This window comes from Xenopus laevis, chromosome 9_10L, assembly GCF_017654675.1.
Source record: "Xenopus laevis strain J_2021 chromosome 9_10L, Xenopus_laevis_v10.1, whole genome shotgun sequence".
Classification (NCBI taxonomy): domain Eukaryota; kingdom Metazoa; phylum Chordata; class Amphibia; order Anura; family Pipidae; genus Xenopus; species Xenopus laevis.
Window position 1 is genome coordinate 43,195,991 of NC_054387.1, and position 27,866 is coordinate 43,223,856.

The window sequence follows — 27,866 nt, forward strand, 5'->3', positions numbered from 1 at the left end:
CATTAAGTAATAATAAGGACAGAGCCAGCGTTTCCATAGCAGCCGCATCTCCATGGAGGTGTGAGGCCTACAGGCTTCATCAGTTACCATGGTGACTAAAGCAGGGCCCTCTTCCTTTGTCACTGTGTGTTTTTGTAGTGATGCAATGCAATTAGCTGGCACAATAATTCGGTAATTACAAGAGCACCAATCTAGCATTTACTTAATCCGATATACCTAACGAGAGGAATTATTCTAATTTGCTTTTGACAATTGCAATTAGACTAACCCGTTTACATTTACTTCCATTACCAATACCCTCGTCTCTCCCTGCACGTACCATAATCCTATGCAAAGGACTTGTAATTAATCGACGCTTCATTAATTGGGTGTTTGTGGATATAGGTTATATGATACAAATATGTCAAGCAGCGTGCAGGATCATGGAAAGATATTATATTTGAATTAAAATAAGACTGACACATGTTAACCAATCACAGCATTTGATTTCTGACATTGATTTTAAAGTTGGGAAAAATAGCATTGAGAAATGCCGCTCTATTCCCCGGCTCAAATAATAAAGTGCCACAGCTATAAAGAAAAATGGTAGCAAATGGTATACCTATTAATTGGCATGCCTCCTGCCATCCTAGTGGCATCAACTTAATAACATCTTTTTTTCTCATTCATTTTATTGTTGTTTCCTATGAAAACATTAAAACAATGAAAATAGGTAACACCCAGCAACAATTCAGAAAGCAGACAACAGCTGCTGGGGCATTTAGGGGTATAGAGAATCTAGATAGCGTCTTGACTAATACAGCTGCTCGGGGCACTCAGTGCTATAGAGGGTCTAGTGAGGGTTCTGGCTACTGCAGATGCTGGAGAACTCAGGAGTATGTGGAGGTTCTGGTGAGGATCATGATTAATATAAATGCTTTGGACCAGTCAGGAGAATGGAGGTTCTGTCAAGGATCATGACTAATGCAGATGTTGGAGTGCTCAAGGGTATGGAGGCTCTGATGAGGATTATTCCTAATACAGATGCTAGAGCACTCGGGAGTATAGAGGTTCTGGTGAGGATCATGACTAATGCAGTAGCTGGAGCACTCAGGAGAATGGAGGTACTGGTGAGGATCATGACTAATGCAGTAGCTGGAGCACTCAGGAGTATGGAGGTACTGGTGAGGATCGTGACTAATCCAGATAGATGTTGGAGCACTTAGGAGTATGGAGGTTCTGGTGAGGATCCTGACTAATCCAGATGCTGGAGCACTCAGGGGATATGGAAGTTCTAGTGAGTGTTCTAGGCAGATTTTACTGCCTGGTTTTCTATGAAAACATTAAAACGATGAAAATAGGTAACGCCCAGCAACAACTCAGAAAGCAGACAACAGCTGCTGGGGCACCTAGGGGTATAGAGAATCTGGATAGTGTATTGACTAATACAGCTGCTGGGGCACTAAGGAGTATGTGGAGGTTCTAATGAGGATCATGACTAATACTGAAGCTGGAGCACTCAAGGATATGGAGGTTCTGGTGAGAATCATGACTAATGTAAATGCTTTGGAGCACTCGGGAGTATGGAGGTTCTGTCGTGGATCATGACTAAAGCAGATGTTGGAGTGCTCAAGAGTATGGAGGTTCTGATGAGGATCATGACTAATGTAGATGCTGGAGCACTCAGGAGTATGAAGGTTCTGGTGAGGATCATGACTAATGTAGATGCTGGAGCACTCAGGGGATATGGAAGTTCTAGTGAGGGTTCTAGTAAGGGATCCTTACTAATACAGTACATATACAAAATAGATCCTATTGTCTGTTTCCACAAACGGGAAAGATAGACACATCTTTGCTTCATCTCTAGTAACCTACAACAACTTATTAGATGTTTGCTTTCAAGCATCGGGCCAGTAAATGCTACCTGCAGGCTGGTTGCTATGGAACAAGCTTTGCACGTATTATTACATAGTTAAAGGAACAGTAACGCCAAAAAATGAAAGTGTTTTAAAGTAATGAAAATATCATGTAGTGTTGCCCTGCACTGGTACAACTTATGTGTTTGCTTCAGAAACACTACTATAGTTCATATAAACAAGCTGCTGTGCAGCAATGGCAGAAAAAAGACTATATAGCACAGGTTAAATAGTAAATAACAGATAAGACCATTATATTCTACAGACCTATGTGCTATCTGCTGTGTAACCTGAGCTTTTTCTCCTTTGAATGGCTGATGCATCTCTGTTTATGATTCCTACATAAACCTTTCTGTTCAGCTGTGCCCTGCAAATGCTTCATATTTGGATTGCTTCCCGGCGGCCCCCAAACGCCTTATTTTGTTCTCTTTCTGTGCAACAACCTCTGTCCAATAGGTTTTAGCTGCAATATTACATCTGAGGCTGCTCTCAATCCCTGCAGGAGCCCTTGTAACTACCTGTTTTGTCTGTGTTCAGCCCATTGTCTCAGCTAATATGCAACATATTCACATTGCTGAGCTAGAACAAGCATTACTCTGTAGCTTCCCTTCTGATTATGCAGTTTGCTTTATTAGTGTATAAATTAATGTACCCCGGACATACCCCAGACCACAGGGTATGTTTCCTCTATAGCGCTTGAATCCCCCTGCCCGCCAACTGTTTTCTTCATCTTCCAATTGATGTGCTTGCGCCTGTACGACCTGGCAGCGGGGGGGGGGGGGAAGGCTGCAGCTGGAGTGGCTGTGCAGCTTTTTGTAAAGGGGATATTATAATCCCACAATGTCCCTCTAACTAAATTAAAATGTAGCTCAAGAAATCTTACAGCAGCATCAGACTGGGCGGTCCAGAGCCCACTGGGGCTGCCACCTCAGGGTCGGACTGGGCCGGCAAGACACTGGGAAAAAAAACAGGTGAGCCCTGCTAGTGAGCTGCTTCCTTCCTTGCCTCACCCGACCGCAGCTCAAACAGTGCGTGAAGATGGTACGCGTGGGGGAAACGGGGGGAGGGGAAACACAGGGATTTGCCATGGAGCAGGTGGCCTATTGAGGTAGTGGAGGGGGGCCCTTGGGGGGTTGCAGGTCCCTGATGTGACAGTCCCGGTGGGCCCACACCCCTCCAGTCCGACACTTGGCCTCCACCCAGGGCCGGCCTTAGGCCTATTGGACCAATTGGGCCCAATAGGGCCCCGCACCTCTGGGGGCCCCACACCGGAGGGCAGCACAGATAATATTTCCCCCAGCACATGATGCTGCTTGGCCTGCCCCCAACTTTGAGAGTCCAGCCCATCCCCAAATCCATAGGTCCAGCCCACCCCCAACTCTGATAAGCCAGCCTATCCCCCAACTCCATAGGTCTAGCTCGCCCCCAACTCTCATAGGCCCAGCTTTCCTCCAACCTTGATAGGCCCTGCCTGCCTCCAATCCAACCAAGCCTGCTCCCAAACTGAATCAGCCTAGCCTGCCCCAAACTAATTGGCCCAGTCCACTCTCCTATTTCCTCCTTCTCTCTCTTACCCTGTGTGCCCCTATTATGTGTCCCTATTTCATCCCTCTCATTCTCTTACCTTGTCTGCCCCTTTCCTTTCTATTTTGTGCCTGTATGCCCTTATTTTCCTAAATACTTGGTGTGTCAGTAGCCAGCAACACTTTGTCTAGGGGCCCCGCCAACATGGTCCCAATTGGGCCCCACATTTGATAGGACCAGCCCTGTGCTCCGCCCCAGTCGTGACATCCCCCAGACACCGCAATGTGGGATCCCACCTGGGATCCGCCCCTTATGAATGCCGTGCTGCTGATTACAGAGTTGTATTCCTGGGCCTTGCTCTCCATACCTTTGCCTGTACATGCTCTCAGAGAGGCAAGGCACAAAATACACATAACAGGAGGCAGGAGCAAGCTTCCATATACTTTACATCTTTGTGTCTTGCAAATGGTAAATAACCCCATGGATCTCAGACTTATGGTTTTAATGCACAATTATAAAAATAGCTTCATATTCTCCGGCTTGTGTCCTTGTAATAACAATAATTACCATGGACGCTGGTGGTGCTGTTATCAGTCATTGTTCAATGGAGACATTTTGTGTAAAAAATAAGACCGTACCAGTGCATTACACTCATTTGGAAATAGAAGAATTGTGGTTAAAAATAATTTCAGGCTGATTTATTGAATATTTCTGCAAAAATCCTAATAATCCCTTCCTTTCATGTCCTGCTCCCTGAATTTCCAGGCTGTGCAGGGGAGACGCCGTCACTCAACTCACTGCACTGTAGGACAGGAACCAATCAGCAGCTAGCAGGACCTGATAGGAAACTGAAGCCTGTCTTTGCTTGTGTGACTGCAGGGCTGTGATTGGCTGTCCCCTCTCCTACTATGCTTCTGGCAGGGACCGTTAGGACACGCCCACCCCTCATTTGAAACAGGGACCAGTGAACATCTATATGGAGCTCTAATAAAGGGGCTATTTTTAAAGATAATATAAATTTTTAGCACCATGTAAAAGCAAAACCAATTATTACTCATAATTGCCTACAAAATTAGGGTTTTTTTCATTTATCCTATATGTCTCCTTTCAAGTTTTTTCTGCCATGTAACAAAAAAACATAAACATAGACATCATATAGTACTTCACTGGTATGTGTGAAAAATACTATGTAAAAATAAAAGACTACACAAAATTTATATTCAATAAATACTACCTTGTTCTCCAATAGAAATACTTGTGCTTTATGTGACCATGCATCCAAACAATTCATATAAATGACAGTAAAGTGGGTACACAGTGGGCAGGGGTGTACACAAGTATGTGCAGAGAATAGTCTCTTTACCCAGGTAACGGAACACAATACATCAAAGTCATTGGAGAAGCTGCTAAATATTTTTTCCAAGTGTCCCAGTGTTCTATAAATGCTCCCCCTTTGTAGTTTAGGTGGATAAAAATAAAGAAAAAAGAAAAGTAGACTGTCCCCTGTTGCAATGAGCTGAGCTTGCTTGTCTCTGGGCTTTTGTGCTGTAACAATAACTAAGAGATAACTAAACCATATCTTTTATTAGGGAAATGAAAGGAAAAAAACTGACGGCATAATAAAAACAACTTGGAAAAAAAAAATCTTAAGGGGAGATTATGTCTCCAGCACAACAATTCCACTCCGTTTTACATTGCGAATGCTGGGCAGCTGTTATATGGTAATTAAATCTATCTATATCTATCATCTATCTATCATCTGTCTGTATATCATCCAGTTCCCTGTCTCCTGTTATGTCTAGCAGATTGTTTGTCTATCTATATGTCTGTCTTTATATCATCTAGTTCCTGTCTCCCTTTATCTCTCTTCATCCATCCATCTATCTATCACCATCTATTTATTTATCTATCTCTCCATCATCTATCACCATCTATTTATATATCTATCCTTCCACTATCTATCTATCTATCTATCTATCTATCTATCTATCTATCTATCTATCTATCTATCTATCTATCTATCTATCTATCTATCATCTATCTGTATCATGTTGTATAATCTCTCTATCTCTTTGTTTTGTTCACAATGTTACAGGCACTCCTGCAGTGGAATACCAGACAGACAGACAGACAGATAGGGAATAGAGATTATTCCTACTTGCTTTTCATGATCTCAAAGCTAAAACAATCATAATATCTGCTGCTAAATTTCTCTTTCTGGGTTAGTATTTACTCCCGTATGGACAAAGAAAACATAAACAAGTCAGCTGCTATAGCTTGCAGCAAAGTCAGTTCACATATACGTCTTCTAGCAGAACAGAATTCTGTCAGGTAGAAATTCTAAGACTGGTTCATGGCAATATTAAATCAGAAATAGAATATGGCAGAACAGAATGAGCAGTAAGATGAACAATATGGGTTCAGTGTCTCATGCAATTCATTGATATTTTTCAATATAATATACATTTCCGATCTCTACTGTTGATGGGCAGCTGGTATAAATCTGAGCCGGGGCAGAGACATCTGTTGTTCCTGCAGGGTTCCTTCTGCCCCTACCCTAGAATATGCCACCAAAGCAATTGGTCTGTTCCAGAAGCAAGACTTGTTAACCCTGAGCAGGCGGAATGATAGGCTCAGCCAGGCACGAGGGCCTAGAGATATGACAGGCTCGTAATTACTGGAGACAAAGCACTGACACTATGATGAGCACACTTCTGGATACCTTGCTGTAATGATGTTGGCCTAATCAGCAAAAGCAACAAGCAAACAAGGTTGCCAGGTCACCTCCATATATAAATGCCTAAATGTATGTCTTGAGCAAGGAGGGCAACAAACTTAAGCTGGCCATACACGGAGAGATCCGCTCGTTTGGCGATGTCGCCAAACGAGCGTATCTCTCCCCGATATGCCCACCTTGAGGTGGGCCTAACGATCGGATCCTAACGAATGGGAACGGGCGGTTGGATCGCGGGACCGCATCAACGAACAGATGTCCCATCCGATCGAGGGCCGGATCTCGATCGGGGAAGTCCCTCGGGGGACCCCATACACGGGCCAATAAGCTGCCGACTGTCGGCAGCTTTTATCAGCCCGTGTATGGCCACCTGGGGTCTGAGGGTTCACTGTTACATTGTACAGAAATGAATTGTTAATTACAAGATATATCCGCTAGACCTACTCAACTAATTTGCTAGTCTACCTTTCCATACAACTGTTACTCTGTTGGACTCACCTTGATGGAACACCATCAAGACCACTCTTTTCTTACTCCCTTCTCCAGGCTATCCCACAACAGGTTAAGGCTTTCACTTTTTCTCCTATTTTCTGCCATCTAATAGGATCTGGTAGAAGAAGTGAATGATAAAGAGTATGTCTCGCTCTCTGAATGATTTAATGGAGCTCTTGCTCGGGATTGCTGAGCTCTGCAAGCAAATGGCCTGTATTTTCTGGCAGTGCGATTAAATCAAAGAAGGCTAAGCATATCCCTCACTGAGAAAAGGAAAAATGGATACAACACAGGATCTTGCTAATGGCTACCGAGTGTGAAACATATGCTGGTTCATTCAGGGCTGTTGATAGACATAGATAGGCATGAGGTCCATTAGTTATATAAAGTAGAACAGTCTGGCTTTGGGTGGATGATGGGAGTGGTACTTCAACAACAACTGATGGGCTGCAACATCAGCAACACTAAATATAGTATAATTGCTGCCATCTTGCACAGGGACAGAACTAGAGGATTACAGGTAAGGCACATGCCTCAGGCATGGAGTAGGGCAGTGCAGTCAGTAGGGGAACAAGAACTGGGGGGCACACAGACCAGGGAAGGGAGAGCTGGGGTGCTGTGTGGAGCAAGAGGATGATATGGACCAAGTGGTGGTGGAGGTGGGGATGGCGAGTAAGGAGGCAGGGCAGGTCAAATACTATTGCCTTGGACACCCTGATCCTGACGCGTTTTTCCCTATTATCAGTAGGATTGAGCTACAGGGAATTAGAGTAAAATCACTGCTTCACCCACACACAGGTATAGGAATAATGCAGTTCCCTATCAGGTCTGTTGAGCCACCCACTATTCTAGACCGTACTATGCTTAGGCTATTGGCTGTAATTGGAGCATATGGCCATACTTTGACCATACCATGAATGGCATTGATCTGTATATGAAATAAAGTTCATATATTCAACTATTTTTTATTTTTTTTGCATCCCGGTACCAGCAGGGTTAAGGACAAGTGCTGTTACTTCTGATAGGAACAATTTCCCATCTGCTGCATGCTCGTTTGTACCCTTAATTAACAAAAAAGCAGCGGAAGGTAATTATGCCTTGGCACTTGTTTTCTGTCGGTGGTGTTTTAAAGAATGGTTTTTAATGCATTGCAATCTGTCTGGGGCCGCAAAATGGAGGCCAACAAAGAGGCGAGGTGAGGATTGCCCAGTGAATAATTATCAGCGCTAATTACATCAGCGGGGAGTCTTTTGTTGTGTCAGTGGCTGAAAATAAACTGCTCATTTGGCAGGTGCCTTGTATTATTTATTTCCCATAAAAAAAAAATTTGATACAGGAAAAAAAAAAACGATTCAAATAATAACATAGGGATATGGATATTCATGCCAAAGCATGTCCCCCCTGTTTAATGCTCTCATGGAATAATGGGAAAGAGGAATTTCCATGATGGGTGTTTCCCTGGGGTACAGGTAGTGGGAAACTTTAGTGAATACATAGTAAGTAAGGTTGAAAAAAGACACACGTCCATCAAGTTCAACCTTTTAGTTTTTTTTGTTTTTTTAATCTGCCAGCTAGTTGATCCAGAGGAAGGCAAAAAAAAAACCATCTGAAGGGGGGAAAAATTCCTTCCTGACTCCAAAATCAGACTAGTCCCTGGATCAACTTGTACTATGAGCTATCTTCCATAACCCTGTATTCCCTCACTTGCTAAAAAGCCATCCAACCCTTCTTAAAGCTATCTAATGTATCAGCCTGTACAACTGATTCAGGGAGAGAATTCCACATCTTCACAACTCTCACTGTAAAAAACCCCTTCCGAATATTTAGGCAGAACCTCTTTTCTTCTAATCTGAATGGGTGACCTTGTGTCAGCTGGAAAGACCTACTGGTAAATAAAGCATTAGAGAGACTATTATATGATCCCCTTATATATTTATACATAGTTATCATATCACCCCTTAAGCGCCTCTTCTCCAATGTGAACATCCCCAATTTGGCCAGTCTTTCCTCATAGCTAAGATTCTCCATACATTTTACCAGCTTAGTTGCCCTTCTCTGTACCCTCTCTAATACAATAATGTCCTGTTTGAGTGATGGAGACCAAAACTGTACAGCATATTCTAGATGGGGCCTTACAAGTGCTCTATACAGTGGAAGAATGACCCTCTCCTCCTAGGGATCAATGCCCCTTTTAATACAGCTCAAGACCTTATTTGCCCTTGATGCTGCTGACTGGCATTGCTTGCTACAGCCAAGTTTATCATCTACAAGGACTCCAAGGTCCTTTTCCATAATGGATTTGCCTAGTGGCTTGGATATTTTTACATCCCAGGTGCATGACTTTACATTTATCAACATTGAATCTCATTTACCACTTAGCTGAATGCCTAGCCTAGTGTTAGGAGAGCTATGACTCAGTTGACATTTTACCACTGGTGGCAAAAAGGTGCCGAGCTAAATTTAATAGTTGTAGGAGAATCAGTAGTTACCATAGTTCTGTTGCATTGGGCAGCAAAATGCACTGAGGTTTCCCTGGACAGGTGCCACCATCAAGCCCATCCCTTCCCCGGAATAACTGTGAGGCAGGGTCTAGGTATTTCTCTTGGATCCATCTCATGGGAAATGTTGGGATAGACAGGCTCCAGAAATATCCAAACCTGGGAAGTGCCCCAATCCATGGGGTATATTTATCAAAGAGTGAAGTTAGAGATCATCACATTCCTCTGGAGTGAAATTTTGCCACTCTCCATTCATTTCTATGGGATTTTGAAAGGCACATTTATCAAAGGATGAACTTTCACTTTCACCCATTGATAAATACTCTTTTAAAAATCCCATAGAAATGAATGGAGAGTGGCGGAATTTCACTCAAGAGGACTGTGGCGAACTTCACTCTTTGATAAATATACCCCATTGAATAAGGATTAGCTGATGCAGACACATCTACTGTTATCTTGCCCCAGAAGAATTAGGTAGAGAGGGCTGTTGTAATGGGTTCAGCAGAGTCACTGGCACTAAGAACCGATTGAGGTAGAAATGATTTCCAACTGAAAGTACTGAGGAAAGGTTCTCCCTTTGTTGTGTGTGGGTTATTGGACAAAGCACCTCATTTATCATATGCCTTAGACATATCTATGGGATCCTGGATACACTGAGGACTTATTTACTAACATGGGGAAAATTTACATCTGGACAATAACCAATGGCCAACAATGGGTGCCTTCTGTTTCCAGGGCTATCCAACTATTGTTCCTAATCAGTCTGCACTGTAGGAGACCAGCCAATCCTTACCTTTAGTTGGGCAGTCAGCAATTTGGCAACCTGACAGGGAACTGCATTACATGGATTTGGTATCCTCAATTTGGATACCACATTTGGATAGGATTGTTTTGCCCCCAATAAGGATTAATTATAGTTGGGACCAAGTACAAGGTACTGTATTATTATTACAGAGAAAAGGGAATCGTTTTTTAAAATGTGCATTATTTGTTTAAAATTAAATCTATTGGAGATAGCCTGCCGGTAATTTGGAGCTTTCTGGATAACGGGCTTCCAGATGATGGATCCGATACCTGTATGTATTTCCCTATATGAGGGAAGAAACTGCTGGAGGGTGCTGGGAGTTGTAGTTCATATTAGCCTCAGATTTGGGCCCTCTTCTTTAAATTTTTCCCTGGAGAGGGGTTACGAATAAAGTGCCCAGTGGAATCATCAGAAGCTGCTGCTAGGAATCAAAATACTCAGTATCAGTAAGCCTATTAACTTGGCAGAAGGGCCAAATGTGGCATTAGATACAGGATATGACACCATCAGGATAAAATGACCCCGAATAAAAGAAACCCATGCAAATTAGCCTCATTATGTAAATTAAGCACAAAGGGGGTCCGACAGAGTTCTATGGCAGAAATATTCCCCGCTGTGCCTGAGCTGTGTTCTCCTGCCAAGGACACACAGGGATACTGCTGATTCTGCCTCCCCCCCTCCAAGGGACATTACTTCTTCCCTCCCAGACAGCAGCAAATCTCCACTGATACAGACTTTTATTCCAATGATCAAAAACATCTCTTCTTAATAGTATCAAATTTCCATACAGCATGAAATATAAATGGACCCGAGCTGAGGTTTATAGAGGAATATATATTCCACTACATCCTAAATTTGCAAAGTAGCCCTGTATAGTTTGTACTCTCTTTCTATTACCATTCACCATTGCTCTAAAGTAAAAGAGAGAGTTAAAAGATTATTGCACTTATGTTCCTGGTTAAAACTCATGAACTAGTCTTGCTGCTTTACAGTCCACAGGGTCAGCGGCCCAGACAACTAGATTATATTTCCAGTAGCAGGCCAATAGGGAGGCTAAGAAAACATAAAAAATAAACTTTAGGCCAGTTGTAAAATAATTTATAATCAGTCCAGCTATAATATACTAAAGACCCTAGGCCAGAGATTGGATCAGCTCAGTTCCAGTGCAAGAGGAAAGCATCAGGCCATCTTAACAAATCCAATAGTTATATAGACAAGTTGCTGATTATTATTACAGATTATTTTTCATCCAATTACATGTCATTTTATAGTATTTTCTGCTGGGCCAGTACCTATACTCACAGCTGCATAGAGGTGTTTTTAGAAGGGGCCCAAGTAGGGCCACTGCCTTGTGCTCCATATATAATGGGGTCCTACTTAAGGGAAGCTGTGGAACCTTGAGCAAGAAGGGTATGAAACAGTGGTCTAACTAAAGGGGCAGCAGATCCCACTATCACAGTGAGGCCAGTTTGTAAGACCTGCAATACCTATTCCTATTCTGGACCTATTTTCAATTCTGCCATTCAAAACCACAGCCTGGTTACTAGGGTAAGGGGGACCCTAACAACGGATACCAGTTTTAATGTCAGCTGCAGAACAAAACAAAAAAGCCCATAACTCATCACCCACACCCTCAGCATCCCTTTATGAACACATATAACAAAACTGTTATTGTAATTTTGGCAATAAAAGTGGCACCCCTACCCATAATCCACTTCTTCCAGAGAAAAAAACATTACTGTCCCCCCACTCCCCTCAACCCTTCCCCAACACACAACAAACTGCACCATCCCTCTTCCCTTATTTGCTGTGATGATGAATGACTCCAGTTTGCCTCATCTATCTGTTCGGCAGGTTCATTTAGCTGGGGAGGGCAGTTGGGGAAGCTCCCGCTCGCCTCCATCCCAGTTGCCTTGTACAGAGAGTTGAGGGAGGTGGGGGTAGGAGGACATATTTGATTAAAAGGATTTTTTGCTGTTATGAGATCGATATTTTGATCATTACAACTCTCACTCTCCTTATAAAAACTCATCCCTGCTGTGCTCCGGAGAAGCAGCGTCATAAAATCTGGAAGCAACCGCCGCACGGTGCTTCATAGCTCTGCTATTGACCTGAAAGCAGAATATTTATCTTGTCTGGTTATGGAAATACAAACGCTGTTTCTCTCATAGAAAGGAAAAGGTTACAGAATTCGCATACGCCATAAAAACGCAATTGGAATTTTAGACGTATTCGTTCTTGCGTGCTGATTTCCTGGCAGGCGATGCCATGTTGATTATGTATTGCACTGTCGGGGGGCAGAGAGTATTTATCTTACATAAATCCTAATGCTAAGATACACCATAAAAAGTCACTGCAGCCCCAGTTACAGCAGTCCCTCTGTGCAGGAGATAGGGTGCTATTTACTTTTGCCAACTCTTTGGAGTGTTATTGAAAAGGTAGCTGTCATTAATGGTCTATTTAATATAGATAGGCTGCAGCTCACCCTATAGTTGCTTGGTACCGGTTATCCTGCAGGAATCCTGTGTCAATCCCCCAATAGAGTCAATCAGAAGAGAAATCAAGGTGCAGGACAAATCCAAATCGGGCTAGGCCCTTAAGGGCCTAACCCGAAACATGTTGTGTTCTTCACGTTCCCAATACATTTTTGCAGTCAAAGAATACTGCTGTGGATTTGTCCTGCCCTTTGATTTCTCAGCTGTCATTAATGGTCATTTTTGAATGCAGATGCATGTATGGCAAAAATGGATCGAATTGTTGAGCAAATTGATGGCAATAAGGTACTTGGGTCCAAACACAACCCCTTGCACCTCTGAATCTACTACCACCCTGAATATGGTGGTAGTCCCAGTGTTTCCACCACAAGTTGCATCACAGATGCGTCAGACTTACACCACAAGAATCACACACTAATGCCGTTTTAAAGCCACTTTTAACTTTCATCTAATATGCGTGTGCAGTGGCATTTCTTTTCATGCATAAGGTGCAACTGTGGTGGGCACAACTCCCTGCTCAGCCATAGTTATTCTGGAATTCTGGGGGGGGGGGGAATGTTGCACAACCACAACCACTCCATTGTAAATAAATTACACTGTTTTTTGTTAAAGCAACTTGGCAAATAGACTAGACTGCAGTATTACAAAATGCATTACAGGCCCCCATCACACCCGTGACTCCCAAGTCCATCCAGAACACACACATGCGATCTCAAATCACAATTTTCAGAAACAAATCCCCATATTTTTTTTACTCACAATGCGGCTGTTTTTCGTGCATTATTTCGTGCACCCACTATGTATCTGCCTCAGCTTGTGCTTGATACCCCGATACCAGCACACAAATTGCCATATTGAGTTTCAGAGTCGGGATGGTGTCACTTCCAGTACAGTGCCAATAACAGCAATAGATTGGTCCATGTGTTCAGCCTGCTAGATGAATCCTGGAATTACTCCTCAGGTCCAGGCAGTTAAATAGTTGCATTGCTATTTGCAGCATGCTGCAAACCCATGTATTGGCCTTGTGAATTTTATGCCCAAGCCAGTGCTTCATAAACATAAACAACATGTCCCTGGCTTTTGTGACACTGTACTTGTCACAAATGAGCCATCTTAGGCATATTAATGAAATAAAATGTTTTGGTTTTCATAATTCAACACTGAAAGGTCTAATATCCCCTTTTAAAGCAAAAATGTAAAACAAACTTTTTGCCCTGGCTATAGAACCCCTGGCCATTAGAATACGGGCGAAAGAGGATATACAGGGCTTATGTATAGGAAACCTGACTGAAAAAATCTCGCTATACGCTGACGATATGCTTGTTTATCTGGCCAACTCGGGTGCAGCCCTTGAAAATCTCCTGACAACTATTTCTGAGTTTGGCCAATACTCCGGTCTGAAAATTAATCGCACTAAGTTGGTGGTGTTCCCCATAGATCCCCTTCCCCAGGGTTCGCTGGACACCTTACTACAACTCAAAGTTGTAAACTCATTTAAATACCTGGGTATAGTGATCCATAAAGACCTTAATAGATATGAACAACTTAATTTAGATCCAGTAGTGCAGACCCTGACTGACAAAGTTGCTGTATGGCAGGACCTACCTCTTTCTTTGCCAGGCAAAATTAATATGTTTAAAATGATCTTTCTACCCAAATTTCTATATACTCTCCACAACTCTCCCATAACCCCTCGGGCCCGTTGGTTCACCAGGATAGACAAAATAATTAGAAGTTTCTTGTGGGCAGGAGAACATCCCCGATTAAACTTTAGGGTGCTACAGGCGCCGGCTTCTGGAGGAGGCCTAGCATTACCTAATCTTAAACTTTACTTCCTTGCGGCCCAGTTGGTTTATGCCCACTGGTGGATTGTCCCTGATAGAAGCAACTCAGCGGTTGTGTTGGAAGCTGCGGTAATAGGCTCATTTGAGGCCCTTGCCAAACTCCCTTACCGAGGTGTCTCCCCATATCACGTGACCACTACCCCTATGCACACAGTGGTGAAAGCATTTCAGAAATCTCAAGACCTGGTTCAAGGAACCTCTACAGCCTGGTCCCCCCATACCCCGTTATGGGGCAATAATCACCTCCCTCATTTTCGCTCACTCCCAGACATCGCCAGGTGGGCACAGATTGGGATTAAAACTCTTGGTGATATAGTCACTGGGGGTGACTGTAAAACGTTTGCCACACTCCAACAGGAATTCCACCCCCACCCGGTTATGCTGTTTCGTTATTTGCAAATACGCCGTGCTTTCAACGTGCAATTCCCAATAAAACCTGTGACTTTAAAGGTGTCGACCCTTGAGACCTACTTGCACAGGTTAGACCTAACAAAACCCCTATCCTGGTTATATACGATACTGTCTACCGCTGGTCCCTCTCCGCTTGAGAGAGTTAAGGGCAAATGGCAAGCAGAAATCCCTGACCTGAATGACGAAAAATGGAAGGACGCACTAGAGCTTGTAACAGCGCTATCAATATCTATGAGGGACAGGCTTATACAAATTAAATTTTTAAATAGAGTTTACTTAACCCCCTACCGCCTGGCTAAAATATATGATACTGTGTCGGATTTGTGCCCTAAGTGCAGAGTGGAACCTGGTACCATGTTTCATATATTTTGGTCCTGTCCGATAATTCAGAGATTTTGGAGTGCAGTACTCCAGTACTTGAATGAAAAGCTTGCACTACCCAGTATTCGTTCGCCAGAAACCTGTCTGTTGGGGATAATAGGGGGTTTGCAGCTCCACCCCTATGCTAGATTATGTTACTTACAGCTCCTGTATTATGCCAAGAAAGCCATATTAATGCACTGGAAATCGCTCAACCCTCCCACAATACAATATTGGAAAAAACTGATAAATGACTCTCTCTCGAATCAGAAACTGACTTATCTTTCAAGAGGATGCCCCGGGAAATTTGAAGCGATATGGGGTACCTGGTTAAGTGTGCAAGCTGGTTAACTGCCTATACACTACTTAATGGATATGACATTTTATACCTTACCTCCCCTCCCCCCCTCTCTATCAACTTTCTCCCTTTTCTATCTCTTTATTGCTCCTTTAACTGTGTTATGGTTTAAAACTTTAAATAAAAAACTTTAAAAAAAAAAAATGTAAAACGAATTGGTAACTTCTAAAAGTGAGCACCTATTAAAGGAACAGTTCAGTGTAAAAATAAAACCTGGGTAAATAGTTAGGCTGTGCAAAATAAAAAATGTTTCTAATATAGTTAGCCAAAAATGTATTGTATAAAGGCTGGAGTGACTGGAAGTCTAATATAATAGCCAGAACACTGCTTCCTGCTTTTCAGCTCTCTAACTCTGAGTTATTCAGCGACTTTAAGGGGGACCACATGGGACATAACTGTTCAGTGAGTTTGCAATTGAACCTCAGCATTCAGCTCAGATTCAAAAGCAAACAGTTATGACCCATGTGCCCCCCCTCAAGTCACTGATTGGTTACTGATTGGTCACCAGGGTAACTAGTCAGTGGAAGCTGCAAAGCAGGACGTTCTGTTCTGTTATGTTAGACATCCAGTCACTCAAGACTTTATACATTTCTGACTAACTGACTATATGAGAAACATATTTTATTTTGCACAGCTTATCCATTTACCCAGTTTTTATTTTTATACTGAACAATTCCTTAAACTTCATTTATACAAGTCACAAGGCAATGACCTTGGTTGCATTAAAACATGCTGCATTGTGGGGAATAAAGGAGGAAATTTGCTGGTCAATCTCTTGGTTTGTAGATGATTAAAGCAGTGTTCAGTCAAGGCTAGTGACTTATCTAGGACTGACTGATATCAAACACAGACAATGAAATGGTGATGGGCTAGATTCAGTTTTGCACTCTGTGCAACTTAACAGCAAGGGGACAGGAATGATTATTAAATGAATCATCTGAGGAACATTATCTGCACAAATAATAATGTGTCATTATCAGAGAAAGTGGCACCGAGTGCTTTAATACTTTATTTCCTTTCTGCCACACAACTTGCTTACTTCCTACTTCCTGGTCACATGACTTGCATCTAGGGTTGCCAACTTTTCCAGAAAAAAATACTAGCCGTCCTCTATATTTATCTTTTTTCCCTACTAATAACATTGGGATCAACTATCATTTTTACAGGCCAGGCCGGTAAAATACCAACCAGGTGGCAACCCTGCTTGCGTCCACATACATCACCGCAAACAACACAACCCCACACCTTCTGTTATGTGCAGCCTCTTTTCTCTTGCTTCTATATCATTCCTTCTGACATTACCTTTCTGCCCTTTTTGTGGGGTTCATTTCTTGCAGTGAGGTTTCCGAATCTTACCTGGAGTGGGATGTTTTAAAGGGAACACAGGAGAATGTTCTGGTCACTCCACAGAGATGGGAAGCAGCTATGGAGAAAAAGAGAAAATATGTCTTAGATCTATTAGCCATGCATGCATGCAGCTTATGATTTTATAGTTATTTTAGAAGCTGCAGGGCCGTAAACAAGTTCCAGTTAGAGTTATTACTATAACCTTTAAACCATACCTCCCAACATTTTGGAAGTAGAAAGAGGGACAAAAAATGTTTTCCCGCACGTAGCGCAGCAATTTTTTGACCACACCCCTTTCTGTGGCCACACCCTATAATTATCATGTTTGTTTTACAAAATTTGGCAGGTTATGAAAGTTTGAAAATATTTCTCCTTATCTAAACTGTGTTTTTGTGTCTCAAAATTGTTACAAAGTATCTTATTTGCAGCTGTGGCTGTTCTGGGCTCTCTGCTAAAAGCCAATTAAGTGAGAAACGTTGTTTCTTTTTCTGGCTGTTCAGTGCAGAGAAAAAAGGGACTTTCCAGTACAAATGAGGGACTGCGGGTTGAGCTGTCAAAAGAGGGACTGTCCCTCCAAAAAAGGGACAGTTGGGAGGTATGTTTAAACTAACTGTTTAATGGAATAAATTGTCCTCTTTCTCCTCTTTCCTTCATTCTAACACTCAAAATGCCCAGTTGCTAGGGTCAAGCAAACATAGTAACCAGGCAGCATGTTCATTTGCGAAACTGCAGAGCTGCCGAACAACAAATGTTAAAGGACAAGGAAAGTCTAAAATAGAATAAGGCTAGAAATGCTGTATTTTGTATACTAAACATAAACATGAACTTACTGCACCACAAGCCTAATCAAACAAATGATTTATGCTTTCAAAGTTGGCCACAGGGGGTCACCATCTTGTAACTTTGTTATACATCTTTGCGAGACAAGACTGTGCACATGCTCAGTGTGATCTGGGCTGCTTAGGGGTCGTCATAAACATCTCTAAATTATCAAAACAGGACAAGCTTTAGTTCTGCATGGCTGGGAAGTAAGGCGGGGCTCCTCCTGCTGTTCATAAGTATTATTGTTTCCCTGCAGAGCAGTTAGGGACCGTCTGACAATTCCTATCCACAGCAGTAAATGAAGGGAGAATTTTACTACATACAGTCAGGTTTCTTATGAAAACCGTACACATTTTTTAATTAAAGTATATTGGATTTATTTTTCATTAAAGAAAGTAAAAATGGGATTTTATTTTTTTGCCTTTACATGCCCTTTAACTAGAGGATCTCCCTGTAGTTACAGGCCCTTGTGGGAAATTCCTACAAATCTTTTCTTATTTTCCACAAAGGCTTATATAACTACAATAAAAAAAATTATTTTATCTGAATGTTACAATGTTTGGTGGGTCCTAGAAGTCCTGTCCAGCACTAATAGAAATGGAGACCAAAATTGTCTCTAAATATCCTTGTCAACTTAATATTATGTGATTGCAAAAAAAAAAACCTCCCTTTTTATTGCAGTCTTTTCCCCAGTGGATCGAAACGTGTTGATTTCCAAATTTATTGTGATTTTTGCCTTATCAGATAATTGCAGTGAGTGCTTTCTTTTTTTGCTTAAAGGGATACTGTCATGGGAAAACATCTTTTTTCCAAAATGCATCAGTTAATAGTGCTGCGCCAGCAGAATTCTGCACTGAAATCCATTTCTCAAAAGAGCAAACAGATTTTTTTATATTCAATTTTGAAATTTGACACAGGGCTAGACATATTGTCAGTTTCCTAGCTGCCCCAGTCATGTGACCTGTGCCTGCACATGAGGATGGAACTCCTTTCTGGCAGGCTGTTATTTCTCCTACTTAATGTAACTGAATCAGTCTCAGTGGGACTTGGCTTTTACTATTGAGTGCTGTTCTTACATCTACGAGGGAGCTGTTATCTTGTGTTAGGGAGCTGCTATCTCGTTACCTTCCCATTGTTCTGTTGTTAGGCAGCTGGGGGAGAAAGGGACGGGGTGATATCACTCTAACTTGCAGTACAGCAGTAAAGAGTGATTGAAGTTTATCAGAGCACAAATCACATGAATGGGGGCAGCTGGGAAATTGACAATATGTCTAGCCCCATGTCAGATTTCAACATTGAATATAATAAAATCTGTTTGCTCTTTTGAAAAATGAATTTCTGCTGGAGCAGCACTATTAACTAATGCGTTTTGAAAAAAAACACGTTTTCCCACAACAGTATCCCTTTGAAACATACTACAGGTGTTGGATCTATTATCCAGAATGCTTGGGACCTGGGGGGGGGGGGTTTCTGGATAAAGGATCTTTCTGTAATTTGGATCTTCATATTTTAAGTCTACTAGAAAATCATGTAAACATTAAATAATTAATCCTTCTTGGTTTTGTTTCCAATAAGGATTAATTATATCTTAGTTTCGTTGAAGTACAAGCTACTGTTTTATTATTACAGAGAAAAAGGAAATCATTTAAAAAAAATTGGATTATTTGTATAAAATGGGGTCGGTCTTTCCGTAATTCAGAGCTTTCTGGATAACAGGTTTCCGGATAATGGATCTGATACCTCTACATGCTTTAGATCAAACCTGTCTTTCCCACACACACATTTCTGTCGTATCACACATCAGCAACCTTTCAGCATCAAACACAAGCCTGTGGCAATGGACTGACAAATATGTCTGATCTGACAACAAGTCCCCCCACCTTCCAAATATCTATTTTTTGCCTTCAAGGAGAACAAGCTTATCTGTGTATCCCCAAGGGGTGATCAACCATTGGAAGAAAAATAAGGCACAGGGATTTACAATATTGCAAGTTCTCTGGCTACACTGCTGCAAAGAGTCTAGTGAGACAAAATCAGAGCTTTAGAGAGGGTTATAGTGAGTAGGAAGAAGCCAGAGAGCAGATCATTGCTGGTAGAATGGATATAATGACATGCTGTAAATGACACCCCATAGCTGGTAGGCCATAAAAGTCTATAGTTTTGGCTTCTTAGTCTATCTATATAAACAAAATGCATAATGGATCAGCTTTGTTTTTTTCTTAAGTTGCCCTTTACAATGTGCAGAACAGCAAGAGGCCTGTAAGTGTTTGTCTCACGATTCCTGGAATATAAATGTTTAACCACAGAAAAGACACCTTATATCACTGTTTTATTGCCGTGTAAATATTCAGCCATTCAGGCCTTTAATTCAGCCTGGCATGCGGCTCTATAAAATTACCCTACATTGCGGCGATTTATTTATGGAGGGTTGCCGGTTTAGGAAAGGAGTTATGATGCCTTGGAAAGGTAAGGGGGTAGGGGGGATTTGAAAGTATTAAAATAAACCTTTAGATCCCCAGCATCCCTCATCTGGTATTACAACCTATGTTATACATGTTCTGTTTATAAACTTTAATGATTTTATCTTCCATGTATCTGTTGGCAATAGACAATACAGTAAATGTATAAGTTCATCATTTATTATGGGTGTAAATTACCTCTTTATATTTATATGAATAGAACACGGGGGCAGTCATATAGCTTGTGTGGGCTCAGACATTCTTTATAGCCATGAAAGAACAGCCGCTTCTGCTAGATCTGTGTTTCTTAAACTGCCAGGATTGCATTATGGTTCCTGCTCTGAGTATATTCCTTCTTTTCACATAGAAGGTTTTTCAATTATTGCAAGCAGTGTGGTAGCACCTGCCCTGGTTTGTGTAAAAGTGAGATAGATATTTGTATCTGAACTCCAGCCCCTACAGATAATAGTAAAATATGTGTTGATACAGTCATTAGGTTCATTTGTATAGAGAGTGGTTGCTATAATGCAGCCCCCCTGTTCTGTATTGGTTAACACATCATATATATATGTTTATGGGTAGGGATTGGCGAATTTTTTCGCCTGTTTCGCCGAAAAAATGACGCCCCTAGACTTGTATGGCACTATGCGTCAAAATAAAAAGACAGGCGACAACATTTTTTTGACACCTATAGAGTTTAATGGGCATCAGCGACATTTCGCTGGCGGCAAATTTTTGACAAAACGGGTCAAATTCGCCCATCCCTATTTATGGGTTGTTATACTGTCCCTGCAACCATATACAGGTATGGGATCCGTTATCCGGAAACCCGTTATCCAGAAAGTTCCGAATTACGAAAAGGCTGTCTCCCATAGACTCCATTATAATCAAATAATCCAAAATTTTAAAAATGATTTCCTTTTTCTCTGTAGTAAGAAAACAGTAGCTTTTACTTGATCCCAACTAAGATATAATTAATCCTTATTGGAAGAAGAACCAGCCTATTGGGTTTATTTAATGTTTATATGATTTTCTAGTAGTCTAAAGGTATGAAGATCCAAATTACGGAAAGACCCGTTATCCGGAAAGCCCCAGGTCCCGATGATTCTGGATAATAGGTCCAATACCTGTACTTTATAATGTAACAAAACTACTTGGTATGTTTCTTTAGGACTATAACTTCACGTCCCCAACAGTCCATTGTCCTTTTTTCAAAATTATTACCCCCATAGGGCCACTCTGCGAGGGCAAATGCCCTTTCTGCTGTACACTTAAAGGAGAAGTAAACCTTAAAAATTAATATGGCTTAAAATGCCATATTTTATATACTAAACTTATTGTACTGAATATATACTGAACTTATTGTTTCAGCTTGTCAATAGCAGCAATGATCAAGGATTTCAAACCTTTAACAAGGGGTCACCATCTTGAAAGTGGTCTCTAAGCAGCTAGGGTCGTCGCAAATTATCAAGCAGAAAATGAGGTTGTCCTGTAATATAAGTTGATGCTAAAGGGGCCATTACGAAATTCCGACACTAGTAGTACTGGTTTCTGTGCTGCCATGAAGTCATTATCTGTATTAATTACTAACCAGCCTTATGTTGACGATCCCTAAGCTTAGTAACCGACAGCAGCACAGAGCATGAAAATGGGGAGCTACAGTTGTATTTTTGGAGGCACAGATCTTCCCTGCTAAAGGGCTGTGGTTGCCTTGGGCTGGAATAGAAGCCAAAAACATAATGTACAACATTTTTAGCTTACTTCTTTAGCTAAGCAGTGGCGGAACTACTGGGGGAGCAGGGGGTGCGAGTGAGCCAGGGCCCGCACCCCCTCAGGGCCCCCCCGGCAGCCCGTGCGCCACTGAAAATGCGGCCGTACGGAGGGGCGGGGCCTGGCTGTGGGTCACGCACCAGGGCCCGCCCCCTCTAATTACGCTACTGTAGCTAAGCTTTAGTTCTCCTTTAACAGGTCCTGCCAAATAGACTTCTTGATACAGGTATGGGAGCTGTTATCAAGAATGATCAGGGCCTGGGGTTTTCGGGATAACCGATCTTTCCGTAATTTCGATCTTCATATTTTAAGCCTACTAGAAAATCATTTAAACCTATATTAAACCCAATAGGCTGGTTTTGCTTCCAATAAGGATTAATTATATCTTAGTTGGGTTCAAGTACAATGTACTGTTTTATTGTTACAGAGAAGAAGGAAATAATTTTTATAAATTCTGATTATTTGGATAAAATGAAGTCTAAGGGAGACAGCCTTTCTGTAATTCTGAACTTTCTGGATAATGGGTTTCCGGATAACTGATCCCATACCTGTACTGCAGTTCTCCCCTGCTATATGAAGGCTTGGGTAAAATTCTGTTAGTCCATGGCCCCTTTTGTATAGCACATCCTAGATTTCTTTAAAGGGAAACTTATGACTGTATGTTGTGAATATACAATGGGAAATACCTGAAATGACCTGGAGCCAGAAATGGCAGGAGACATAGGGACAAGAATTGTAAAGCTACATTATAAAGAGTTTATTGCGAAAAGGATATCATCTGTCATAAAACCCATTGCAGAACATAAAAAACAGAAATGTGTATAGGCTGCAATTACACTTGATCTGAATGAATCATTTTATACTTGATGCCTTCCTTTGGGTAAGGCGCCTTGCTGGGCTGTGTTCTTTTATATTTCATTATAATAGCTGCCATAGATATTACTTTTATATGAAACTTTCCCTTTTATCCTTTCTCTGCTACAGTGCTGAACTTACTGGCCTTAACCATGAGAACTTATATGTGAAAAGCTAATAGCAAACTCTTCTTTGTGTGTCAAAAAGGTTTCCCTCACACTATGGGTACAGGGTACTGTCTGAACAAAACACTTTGTATTTATGCAAATGTGTAGGTGCTTGTCCTATGGTTAGACAGTACAGTGTCAGGGTATAGTTAATTGTGTGTTATATATAATATATATATATATATATATATATATATATATATATATATATATATATATGCATAGAATGGACCAGCACACCGTTTTCTTCAATCAAACGTGTTTATTCAATACACACTGTGCATCCAACGTTTCGGCCCGCATCCTTGATAAAGGCCCGGATGCGGGCCGAAACGTTGGATGCACAGTGTGTATTGAATAAACACGTTTGATTGAAGAAAACGGTGTGCTGGTCCATTCTATGCATATATAAAGACTTTGACCGAGCACCCGGACTGGAGAAAAAAGAGGACAGAGTGCAGGTGTTTGTATTATAATATATATATATATATATATATATATATATATATATATATATATATATATATATATATATATATATATATATATATATTTAGTAATATATTTAGTAATATATATAATATATTTCAGCATGAGTGGGAGCCAACATATTGCTTGCCTTGGATTTGCATATAGTAGTAGTATGTCTAGGGTATTAGCTGGTGGTGATGTTGGAGTAACTATAGTGGAGCCGACCCCATGTCGAGTCTGTAATAGAAGGGGGGGCCACTGTCTAATGGCTATAAGGCACAGAAGCACAAATTAGTTACCACTACGCTAATTCACTAAAATGCAAAGTTGCGTCTCAGCAGCCGATCGCTGGCGAATTTTCTCTAGCGTTATTTCGGCTGGGCAAGCATTTCCTAGCACATTTTTGCTAGCGTTCATTATTGCCTACCGAAACTTCGCTAGCACTCTTGCGCTTAGGTTAATTTGAATAGGGCGGGTACCTAAAAGTCGTATGGAAGTCTTTATTAGTGATGTTGGTGCAAATGCTTGTAGTGGCCACTTTTTCAAACACATGTTGAATGAGCCATAATAAAGACAGAAGAGATCCTCGAATGACCTAGACATGAGCCCACCCTTATGTAAGTGTGACATGCCCCATAAATTAGTTTTAAAAAATTGTTCACGCATAAATCTTTAATAGTTTGGACCTTTGAAGGCAATCCCGCTTTGAAAAAAGAAAAGTCGCCATTGTTTTTTTCAACTTTAATGCATTTGCGGCATACAGGATATGATGTCCCTGACATAAAATTGAGGAAGATGTTGCTTCGTTTTATCAGTTGCCTGGTCTGAGGTGGCAAAGTAAACTCTGGCGAAAGAGATAACTTTGCATCTTAGTGAATTTGCAGAGTAACGACCATACGCCAGAGCGAAAAGTCACCTGGCGATAGAGTGCGAACGAACGCTAGCGACGGTCTCGTTTGCTAGCAAATTGTCCTCTACGCGTTGTCCCTGCGGATGGGATTACTGGCGAATTGACGCTAGCGTTGGCCACTTCGGCCTTTAGTGAATCTGCCCCTATATTGTGGTCCATTGTTGATGGTTCTGCATGAACAACCACTTGAACCAGTTACTAATTTAGGAGCTGTATGATCAGATCAGCCCAATGTATCAGACAAAGATCTACTTTGAAACTAGATAAATGAGCAAATGTAACCCTTAATGGTCAGGTTTAAGGAACCATGATGCTCTTTAGACAATGACATGAGGAATGTATTTAGACAATAACATGAGGAATGTATCATAAAATAACTGGTAAATGCTGCCTGCCAGAAGGTGACCTGTGTTCACTGACTGTGCATCACATTGGCATCTGCAGCGGATTCTGTTGAGCAAATGATTTTCTCAGCTCGGCAGAAAGAACTAAGAGGGAAGATCCTTCTCTCAGGCAGTGCAACGCTGTGGAGAAGATGGATGAGAACAGAATGTCTAAGGACCAGCTGGGTCCTGCGCTCCATCACCAAATGCAAACACTAATTAATCCTGCGTGTAATCACTCGTCCAGCTCATTAATCAATTGCTACTTCTCCTGAACACAATAAGGCTACAGAAAGCAGGACGTGTGCTTAGTGGAACAGTCAATAAATATCATCCCTGAAGAAGGTTGAAGACCTAGGACAGTCCCTATAGTCTATAGACTTTGTCCTTGTCTACAATACAGAGCTACAGCAAGATCCACCTGTTTGATTGGACAAATCATTTTGATGTGATTGTTTTGCTCAAGTGCAAACAGTTGTCTCGCATAAAGCAGCCCATACAGACCCAGCCTGATCTATACATGAATAGGTCCCTATCAGATATTGACTGTAGAGCACAGTTTGGTCCCTAGCACCGGTCAATAGTCTGACAGCTCAAACAGTTGCATTTCAACAACAATCAAAGGACCACATATTGCTACAAAGGCTACTGCCATAGTTATATAGCACTTAACAAACCGGCAGCACTTTGGGAAATAAACCTAGTGGTGGACTGTGTGACATTGAATCAACGTTTGTTGATTTTAAGCACATAATATATATTCTAGGGGTGCACTGAATCTTGGATTTGGACAATTCAGAGCCTTTTTTTTAGCAGGATTTGGACGAATCCAAGAGCCTGGCCGAAAAGAATCCAAACCCTATATAAGGCAAAAAAATTGCCTGACCCACATTTGCTATATTCCAAGGGTTTGGATTCGGTTTGGTATTGAGCCAAGCCCATTAAGTAGAATTCGGGGATTCAGCCAAATACTAGATTGGAGGGTTCGGTGCATCGCTAATAAATACAATCCCGTTTAGGGCCAAGTGCAAAATCAAAGTACCCACATAATGCCATGTCTGCAGCGGGGTAGATGTAGCACAAAAGTTTAAGCTATTCTCTCAAACTGCATATAAATATATGACCTTTTTAACATGTGGTAAATAAGAGTTATGTTTTAAAAAGGTACCCAGTGTTGGCTATGCTTTTTTAGTAATATATATATATATATATATATATATATATATATATATATATATATATATATATATATATATATATATATATATATCTCTTTCTTAAGCTGAGGGGATGTTCCTTTTCACATTGGTCTCTTCACTAACAGAGACTCCACTTCTTCCTAGCCTGATGTTCTACTGAGCTCATTAAGAATAGTCCAGGTATATTGAAAAAAAAATCCACAGAAGGAGGTGAGAGGTATCATTAAAGGCATACAAGCCCAGTGGCGTCCTAAACAACCCAATCTGTTATAATATACAATTACAGCTAAAGTGCTGGATAATGAGAGATAATTTCTATATCCGTCACTTAAGTGTTTGACTCTTGTTAGCCGTAATAAACCATCTTGTGCTTAAAGGAGAAGTAACTGTATTATTTCAGCTGGTCTAACAGAAGTGCTTGAGAATGAGATGTGACAATAGCAAGTGATGTTAGAATAAAATATTCCTACCTCCAGTCTATACAATATGGATTACTGACGCACGGTACTGACCCCTGAACACTCTGTGGTGAAGCTTTAGACTGCTCACTAAAAAGAACCATTAGTATTTTGTGCACCTCGAGCACCTGAAAATAAAATATAACCCTCATGTCTAATCCTCAGTCATGGGTTGTCTTGTTGGTTTGAACGTCTGTACTTCTTCAGCTGCTGTGCTTCTCAGCATGCCAAGACACATTCTATCATATCTCCCTTTTCTTTTTAATAACATCCTTTGCCCGACATTAAATCCCCTGTTTTATGGCCCTAGAAGCTCTATGCTATGTTATCTCCTGCCCATTACATCACAAAGATGCTGGCAGTGTTTTGGTGACATCTTTCCTTTCACCGGCATCTGCAAGTGGGAATTTGGAACCGAGTCCGACCGGCTCTTGATCCTTACCATCTGACATGACATTAATTGCTGCTAAATATTCTTATCTGCTTCACACAGCTCCCTTTGCAGAAAGGTCAGTGTCGTACAGCAGAAAAGAGAGTAGAACTGCCTGTCACAGCCTTATCCTTCCAACAACTTCTAATAGAGTTGATGCACAAAGCAATAAAAGTCTGTAATCTCACTATATTAATATTCATATGACTTCATCTAACGGCGCCACATTGCTCCGTCTTTTCCCTGTGCGACTAAAAGCGTTAGCTACATATTTCATAAGTACAATAAAAGGAAAATAATGGTTTTAACTAACTATGTGCAGAACTGTATTATTACATGTTATTTCTCATTTTCTTTGTTTTGTAAATATCACATATTTAGGCCTAGGAGGGACTGACCCATAAACATGTCATTGCCATTATTATGCTTTGGGCCTAGGAGGGACTGAATCCTTAAAGATGAGACCCAGAATACACAGGTTACCTTTCCCTTTAAGCTCTGCATTCTGTAAGCAGCTGTTAGAGTTTCATGGTGACTTGGTGAAAGGATGCATTTGCCTCTGTGTGTGTTGTATGAAATGGATCTGGGTCCTGTTCTGCTTATGACAATATTTAGTTAGTACATTGCAGGCAAGAGATATAAATACAGAGAAAATGTATGTACCGTATGCAGTCGGAATGGGGCAAGCTGAAGAAGAGAATAATGTGTTGACATAACATTTACAAGCAGGTTGTCAGTGCAGGGTGCAGCTTGTGCACATGTATCTATATTAAGACTAGCTAAGCAATATTCTGCCCTTGTTTTTCATTGACTGAAAAAAAGTCACCCCAACTACACACTATCCTCAAATGAAATAAAATGTGCTTTCTGGATTTTGGGACAGTCCCACCTAAGCTCATGACAGTTGCATTATGCAATACTATCTGAATCCATTGTAAGCTGTAGTCCTGCCCTGCTTTATGGCTAAGATTCTTATCTTTGTTACTGGGTAATCTGCCGTATGGTTCAACATTGCTGGTCACAATCCCTTTACAGGTCAGAAGTAATGTTATTGGGCAATGGGCAGTTAAGGTAATTCAAACAGCAAATAAGAGGACTGATCCAAAATCTCACCCTAACAGGGCTTCAGTCTGGGCCCCCTTAGCTCATAACAAGGTTACAGATATATAGAAACATTGG

At 41.3% G+C, this 27,866-nt stretch overlaps 1 protein-coding gene across 2 annotated transcripts in view; it reads right to left on the bottom strand.

Annotated features, from left to right (window-relative positions):
• raly.L (RALY heterogeneous nuclear ribonucleoprotein L homeolog) overlaps positions 1-27,866 on the bottom strand; it is an 83,244-nt gene that overhangs the window by 31,776 nt on the left and 23,602 nt on the right. For both annotated transcript variants that reach the window (XM_041576375.1, XM_018235214.2), the window contains exon 2: positions 16,773-16,839. The gene's annotated coding sequence lies outside the window, so the exon portion shown is untranslated. The remainder of the gene's footprint in view (positions 1-16,772; positions 16,840-27,866) is intronic.